This window comes from Camellia sinensis, chromosome 5 (assembly GCF_055761805.1).
Source record: "Camellia sinensis isolate YWXY chromosome 5, ASM5576180v1, whole genome shotgun sequence".
Taxonomy (NCBI): Eukaryota; Viridiplantae; Streptophyta; class Magnoliopsida; order Ericales; family Theaceae; genus Camellia; species Camellia sinensis.
This window is the reverse complement of record NC_138965.1, coordinates 22,971,938-22,980,671: the sequence shown is the minus strand read 5'-3', so window position 1 is coordinate 22,980,671 and position 8,734 is coordinate 22,971,938. Positions and strand designations below refer to the sequence as shown.

Here is an 8,734-nt window from a genome sequence, read left to right as displayed (position 1 = left end):
TTCTCATTTATATTGCCTCAATTAAAATATGTCTCTTCACCCCTCTATATTTTGTTTGTGTCTTCATACATACACCATGTTCGGTAAAATGGCTCAATTAAAATAGTTTATATAATCCTAAACTTATGAACACCATGCTAGCTGCTTATATTAAAATAGTTTATATAGTTTATTAAAATAGTTTATACACCATGCTAGCTGCTTATATAATTCTACTTGAGAACATATAATCTTATGAAAATCCATCAAAGCATTTTTTATTTTATTTTTTATGAAAATCCATCAAATTTTTTTTTTAATTTTACTTTTTTGGCTTTTTTTGTTTTATGTCTCTTTGTATGCATTCACTATGTTCTGTAAAATGCCTCACATAGGTCTCTGAAATATTTTTCTAAAATGGGTCTCCTAAATGCCTCAAAATTTTTATTTGGGTTTTCGTTGGGTGTCTAATTTTTTATGTGATTTGTTTTTCATTCGGGTTTGATTGTATTTCTCATTTATATTATGTGATTTGTTTCTCATTTGTATTGCCTCAATTAAAATATGTCTCTTCACCCCTCTATATTTTGTGTGTGTCTTCATGCATACACCATGTTCGGTAAAATGGCTCAATTAAAATAGTTTATATAATTCTAAGCTTATGAACACCATGCTAGCTGCTTATATAATTCTACTTGTGAACATATAATCTTATGAAAATCCATCAAAACATTTTTTTTTCTTTTTCGGCTTTTTTTGTTTTATGTGTGTCTCTTTGTATGCATTCACTTATGTTCTGTAAAATGCCTCACATAGGTCTCTGAAATATTTTTCTAAAATGGGTCTCTAAAATGCCTCAAAATTTTTATTTGGGTTTTCGTTGGGTGTCTAATTTTTTATGTGATTTGTTTCTCATTCGGGTTTGATTGTGTTTCTCATTTATATTATGTGATTTGTTTCTTATTTATATTGCCTCAATTAAAATATGTCTCTTCACCCCTCTATATTTTGTGTGTCTTCATGCATACACCATGTTTGGTAAAATGGCTCAATTAAAATAGTTTATATAATTCTAAACTTATGAACACCATGCTAGCTGCTTATATTAAAATAGTTTATATAGTTTATTAAAATTGTTTTGGAAAATTTACAAACCAAACAATTTTTTTAGAAAAATTTTCCCAAAATTACTCTACAAATACAAACCAAACATACCCATAATCTTATGAAAATCCATCGAAACATCTTTTTTTTTTTTTTTTTGGATTTTTTTGTTTTATGTGTGTCTCTTTGTATGCATTCACTATGTTCTGTAAAATGCCTCACATAGGTCTTTCAAATTTTTTTCTAAAATGGGTCTCCAAAATGCCTCAAAATTTTTATTTGGGTTCACTATGTGATTTTTTGTTTTCGTCAAGTTGTATGAATCGCAAATAGCCATGAATCGTAGGTGAATCGGTGAACCAAATCGGTAAATCATGAAGTGAATCAATTCGATTTGCTAAAATCGATGTTTGACTTTACTTTTTACTTTTTTATTGTTGGAAAAGGGTTCACACAACCCTTTTAAGGTCTTTAAGATTACTATATGCTATCTTTTGACTTTCTCCCTCCCTCTTTTGTTAGTTTTTCATATCTCTTTATCCCCTTAACATTATATCCATAAGTCAGTGGAGCTTTGTTAGTTTTATTTATAGATTTATTTATTTTTGTTGTTGTTGTTGTTGATGAAATATATATAAAATTAAGATGAATCTTCCTTTCGAATTCTGCAAACCCTTCAGCTCCTTCATCTGTGTTGGGCACACCCACCTTTTATTGTTGTAGTTTTCTATTTTTTTTTATTTTTTTTATTTATTTATTTTTATCAGGGAATTAGTTTTAGTATGAAAGATCGTTTCTCCTAACATCAATGCACAATTTTTTGTTGGGTTGGAGTGTTGTAGAGAAATTATCAATTCATGTAAGGCTGATGTTTTTATTCTTAATGCTTTGTACATGTGACGGAGGCATCAGAATCTGGTGAGGAGAATAGTTCTAAAGGCTCCATCAATAGAGGTAATCAAGATTCCATCCCTTTTTTTGCTTCTATTTTTTATTTTTTGTACATTCATGATGTTGTAAGTTGATGATTTAATCTTTTACTCGATTTCCATAGTTCAAAGACCAACTTCCTCATGTCACTTGGAATAAATTACAACCTATTTCCAGCTATTTTAATTAAATTTATTGTTATTCATTCCATTCTTAGGATTTCAGTATGGTTTGCAATAATTGAAGTTCAAAATAATTAGTTTTACCACTATATAATTTCTGCTACTACAATGTTCACCAAATGCTTGATAAATTGTTTCTCTATTTGATGCGTTTATTAATTCACAGGGAATGGAAGGTGAGGGAGAGATTAATCGAATGATCATACTTTTGGTTGAGGAAAAAGTTCCCCTTTGCTAAACTTTTGAACTGGGGTAAGGAAAAAGTTTTCCTTTGCTTGGCTAGGTTGAGTTTATGAATTTATCTATTTTTTGGATAATGTTCTCTTTGCTAATTATTTTTATTATTATTTATTGTTTTTGGGAAACACCAAAAAAATTAGCAGTTTTTTTTTTTATTTTTTGTTTGCACTACTTCTAAATAGGTTGAATGCTCTCAATTGGATCTCAGTTGTGAGTTTATGAAATCTTTCTTTTGAGATTGTGGTTTAAAGATTTTTGAAATGATGCTCCTTGCATTGCGGTGCCAAAGATATCAATGAAGGTTATCAAAGAAAGAACATTTTTCTTGGTCAGTAAATCTCTCTTTTTCCCTCTATATGGATATGTCTCCGAAACATTTTTTCATATATAGTAGTTTCTCGTGTGAACCCCACGTGTTTGGGTGCATAAAATATTTGCTATATAGATTAAAAAACAGAGAGGGTGTGTGAGTATGGGATGAGGGAGAGTAGAGATAGAGGGAGGCAAAAAGTGCAGATAAATGAATAAAATGGTGTGAGGCAAATTGCATCTTGAAAAGTTATCTACCTATGTGCTGAATTGCTGATAAAAAAAAAAAAAACCTATGTGCTGAATTCCATGTCTCTAAAAGATTGACATTCTCAATTTTAGAAATTAAATATATTTGCTGAATCGTTAGTGCTTGCTGATGGAGGGAGGCATTTATAAATATTAGTACTTGATAATGTGTTTAAGAGCTAAAATCTAATAATGTGTTTGGAACTTTCAATTAGTGCTTGATGATTTTTGCTTTTGCAACTATTATAGATAGTGCTTGATGTTTTCAGATTGGTGTAATCCATAGACATATATGCTTGATTGGAGGGTTAGCTGATTGCCCAAAGAGGTGGTTTTGTTGATTAAGGTGTAGTTTCTTTTTTTTTTTTTCTTTTTTTTTTGGTTTTTACTTTATATTTTTCTCTTCCTTAGTAATTAGCAAGAGAGAAGTGTAATATGAAGAGTCTGAGACTTAAGCTTAGTAAAGTGAAATGAGTGTTGTAACTAACTAATACTACTGAAACTTGAGTGTAATATGTTCATGAGTTTGCTAATCATACATTTTATTTAACTAATTGATACATTTTTCATGCTACATTTTGGGCTTTGATACACTTTAATTTTGCAGAATGGGAGTGAGTAGCAATGCACGATTTTCCTTTCCATGCCTTTTCTTTTTAAACATTACCTTCAATAGTTGACATGAGAGATGGTTTGTTAATATTGCAATCACTGTAATTATATTCTTTTTAAATTTTAGCCGAAGTTCAAATGAGACCAACTCTCCTCAATTAGAACAAGAAAGATTGATAGCTTAGGTAAGTATAACAGTGATGGTATAAGAAAGGAACAATTTTTCTCTGAAATTATTTTGTGAATAAATTTTTCACGTACTACATAAAAGACTGGACAGAAGAAGATTAATCCAACATTATTTTCACTGTGCCTTTAGGCACGGGCATACACTAGTTTATATATATGACACTTCATGATTTGAGAATTCGGTTCATGATTTGAAGAGGGCAATTTACCTCTCAATGAACACTAAGTAGATGTGGAGAGCCAAATAAAAATGGATATTTTACCTCTTCTAATGCCAAACTCCTTAGAAGAGAAGAAAATCAGTTGCACTAGCAAAAATGCCTCAATATGATCTTTTGTCTCCTCCCTTACAGATGTTCTTATACTCCTATAAAGGTATAGAGGAAATCGAGAAGTTAATTAATGGTTTTGGGGAGTATTGTAATTGGTAGTGGAAGTGAGACTCCCGATTTGGTATTAGGTGATGAGAAAACAGTCGGGAGCTATGTCAATTTGGTGTTGGGTGATTGTGATTGGTGGAGGGAGTGAGGTCAACTATTTCGTCTCAAGAAGTTATTTAGGCCAAGTTTGATAACTCAAAAATTGTAACGCCCTCAAAAAAAATAACATTAAACCCATCAATATAAACATACATTTATATACAAAAGATCCACGTTTCCTCAATTCATCAGAGTACTTTATACAAAAGTATTACACGTTAACAACAAAAGTAAATGCCCTACGGGCTTATAGCTTTCCAAGTTAACACTTGGTTACAAAGAGAGTATTGACTCGGTTACACATTAAGCCCTTGGCATTGAATTTACATGTAACACATCAAACGGAGATAAGAGAACAAAAGTCTGTCCGCCTCTAGCCTCCCAAGCTATGTCCTTGGAGGTGGCATGCTATCTGAACCTGAAATGATGTTCCCATATAGGGTGAGCCACAACCCAGCAGAGATATACTAAACTAATTATAAACAATGTCTAAAAGATTAGCAACTGAAAGATGGTCAATACTTATACCTCCATTTATATCTTACTTCAATCCCATGACAACTAAGTCTATGATACAATTCAATTTTCATTTCTTATTCAAATTTGAGTTTGAAAACAATGCTCAGTACTCTGGCCAAAACATTTGATGAGGTATCAATAGTACATGAACTACTTCCATACTTCACAAACGATGATGATATACATTTTAGTGTTATATCAAATCAAACCAACTTTTCAATAGATAAGCATATGAGCTATATCAATACCACAACAGATAAGCATATGAGCTATATCAATACCATAACAGATAAGCATGTTACACATCAACAGATAAGCATATATGCTGTATCCACACTTCACTAGACAAGCCTATGAGCTATATCTACACTTCACAAAGACAAGCATATGAGCTGTATCTTCACTTCTCTAGACAAGCATATGAGCTGTGTCTACGGAGTTCATCCCCCATCTCCTCCCAATCCTATCCGGTTTAGAGGTACATCCCCCATCTTCCCCTAAACCGTGGAGTACATCCCCCATCTCCTCCTCTACACAAGCAATGCATATAAACACAAAGGTTCTATACACAATATAACGCATGTAAACACAGAATCACATACTCAATCAATCAATACATAAATTTAATGTATTCTACTAACCGTCTACACATAATGCATATAAACACATTGGTCAAATACACAATCACTCAATACATACAGTTAATGTATTCTATCAACCGTCATACTCTATGACACATCCGATTGATTAGTTTTAGTTTGCCTAATCATCATGCATTGTCTACAACAATCGACACTACCCTCCACCGGTAGCTCCAAGCAATTATTTCAAAGCAGGAAATAAATGCACAAATGGATAATATATCAACATTTCAACTAGATGAGCAATAAAAGATTCATCTACACTCTTTAGTCACATACATTCCCAATTTTAACATTCTCAATTCAATTCCTCATTTTCTTCAATTAATCGTATGCATTAATTAATTAATCCAATTAGGGCAAATCACCATAGTTCACAAAACAACCCTAAGGTTCCATTTCCATCAATGTCCCAACATTAATCTCATTTCTCTATGCCTAACATGCATATAGGTTTATATATTTAAAACCCCAACCTTTGTAAAATTACACAAAGGCCCAAACTTTCTCAAAATTACCCAACAACCCCCAACATATCAAGATGCTAAAATTCAAAGACAAAGCTCATAAGATGGAGTAGGTTATCCCTACCTCGAATGATGGGGCTCAACGAAGGAGATGAAGAAACGGAAATGCTCCAAATCCCGAAATTTTCAGATTAGAAGATAGCCCTCGACGATCAACACAATTTTTGTAAAGGCCCAAGGTGAGAAAACAACTCCTACTAGATCAATTCTAAGAGAGAAGTTAAGGTTTTAGAGTGAGGTGCTCTCCAATGGAGGTTTTGAAAAAGTAAGAGAGAGAAAGGAAATCAAAAAGTGATAAAAAAAAAGTGATTTCACGGACTGATATAAAAACAGGTCCACTCGAGCGTACAACACCCCGCTCGAGCGTCAGACACAGGTTCACGCTCGAGCGTCCCAAGATCCGCTCGAGCGCCGGATGCACTCTCCCAGAATTTTCTGCAGATGTCCAAAATGCTGAGAGAAGGAAATTCACGCTCGAGCGTCAAATATCCGCTCGAGCGGAGAGACCAAAACCTGGGCAAAATTTCTAAGTTTTAAAACACGACCAACTTATTCCCAACTTGCCCAACACAACCCAAAACTCTAATTAAAAGAAGAGGGGATAGAAATGAGGATAAGACAACAACGAATCTACGAAACCGAGTCCGGATTACAGTTAAACAACAACAGGAAATACCGGGATCGCTATAAAAATAATCCATCTTTTTATCTTTTTTCCATCACATCACCTCTCTACTTTTCTGCATATCTTTTCGTAAAAAGACAAAAAGTACACTTATTTAGGTCATCCCAAACAACCCCTTAGTGGTTATGGAGAGTATTGTGATTGGTGGAAAATTATACAATAATCCTGGAGTATCACGTGGCCATACTCCCTCACCAATCATCATTCATTATACTCCGTCATATTTCTCAATCACCCAATATAATTAATACTCTACTTTCTCTACCAATCAACTATTGTGATTGTTGGTTTTTTTTTTTTTTTTTTCAAATTTTTTGATTTCCCGCTCTTTTTTTCTCTCCTCTGTCATTTACTATGTTTTGTTCCTCACATAACCTAACAAAGAGACGAAGGAGAAGGCAGAGCCACGCGACAGCGAAGAAGAAATACACAGGATGGCCAGCAACAGTGATTCCAGTGGCGACGCGACGGCGGCAAGGCGAGATTGCAGTGACAACGAGGTCCCTTTAATCATCATTCTCATTGTTCTTGTTATATATATATATATATATATGTATGTATGATTTCTTGGATTAGATTTGTTGTTGATTTCTTAAATGGGTTTGATGATTTAGGGTTTGTTATGGATTTTTTTTTCCCCCCTGATTTTAATCAGAAAATGTAGTAGGAAAAAAAAAGCAAGGGGCTTTTTGTTGTGTGTTTTTTGGGTTAGATTTGTTGTTGATTTAAGTGATATGAGGTTAGATTTGTTGTTGTTTTGAAAAATTTGTGATTCTTTGAAGCTAAAGTTTGTTTTGAAGCAATTTAGGTGTGGTGGTATGGTTCTGATGATTGGTCATAAACTTAGGACATCACCCTTTTCTATCAGATAATTTTACCATTTCTTCAGCTCTGGTTTTACCATTTAATTTGAAACTTAAAACAAAAAATAAGCTTTTAATGTTAAAACTTGGTGAGACTTGACTTATTGAATGCTTATTGAAAGTGAATATCTCATTGTTATGCTGCTACATACACAGGTTTATAATGTAAACCTTGGTGAGATTTGATACATGTAAGGTTAGAAAAGATCATTAAAACATTGTAGTGGTAGGACATGGTGTCTGTCTATTAGAAGATTGCATGATATAATATGCATATTAGGTCTCAATCAGTGACGGTAATGGATTGTTCTCATTTTCAGTGATATCCTCTCTCTCTCTCTCTCTCTTTCTCTCTCTCTAGCATTTTTGTGTGATCTTATGTAGCTGATATTTCCATTCAAAATGAATAATGTATTAAAATTAATATGAATGTTATAGTTAGAATGAAGCAAATCATTTGTTCATATGTTTTGTGCATGTATGTGTATGTATAAAAATTGTTCTCTGCTTGGTTTTGCTAATTCCTTTTGTTTTATCTCTACAGAAAGTGAAGAAATTCACTCTTGATGGAACAGAGCCAAGGGAAAGTTGAGTCAATGAGCAAGAAGGATGGTTTATGATGAGAAACTTGGTTCCTTCATTTCTTTTAATTTGGATAGGCTGACTTTTCTTGAGATTATACTTTTCAAATTGTTTATGTTGTAACCCAACTTAAGGATCCATAAATGAATTAGAGACTCAGATTTGACAGTGTTCCATTGGTTGGATGTTTCATTTGTAATTATTTTGAGAAGATCCCATTGAATTACAATTTTTTCAATTTTAAATTTGTGCAAAAAAAAAAAGAATGAAAAAAGTGAAAAGGATCAAAAAAAATTTCTTCTACAAATCAAAGATTAAAAACACAATCTCAATTGGTTCAACATATTGAATTTTTGTTGTTTACCCTTTAATCTATTCCTTAATTGATGTTGTGATTCCATTCACATTACACAAATATTCACACCATGTGCCGAAGAACGAAGTTGTGATTCCATTCACATTACACAAATATTCACACCATGTGACAAAGAACACAAAATCAGAGTATGAAATTAGCAATAGCTACAAAATCAAACAATTTTCAAGTCAGAACACTACACACAAAGACTCATTTCATGTCCCAGGCAAACCACCAACTTAAAACCCCTTCTTAATGCATACATTGCTCCCACTCCACTAGTCAT

The 8,734-nt window shown here is 32.9% G+C and overlaps 1 long non-coding RNA gene across 9 annotated transcripts; it reads left to right on the top strand.

Annotated features, from left to right (window-relative positions):
- Positions 1 to 292: 292 nt before the first annotated feature.
- LOC145790483 (uncharacterized) lies at positions 293 to 8,254 on the top strand. Of its 9 annotated transcripts, none has more exons than XR_014329226.1 (7): positions 293 to 2,037; positions 2,362 to 2,447; positions 2,687 to 2,763; positions 3,263 to 3,339; positions 3,733 to 3,790; positions 7,030 to 7,145; positions 8,053 to 8,254. It is a non-coding gene; the product is annotated as an uncharacterized LOC145790483 (long non-coding RNA). The 9 variants fall into 9 exon arrangements; XR_014329227.1 differs by having other exon boundaries at positions 295 to 2,037; positions 2,725 to 2,763; XR_014329223.1 differs by lacking the exon at positions 2,687 to 2,763 and having other exon boundaries at positions 297 to 2,037.
- The last annotated feature ends 480 nt before the right edge of the window (positions 8,255 to 8,734 follow it).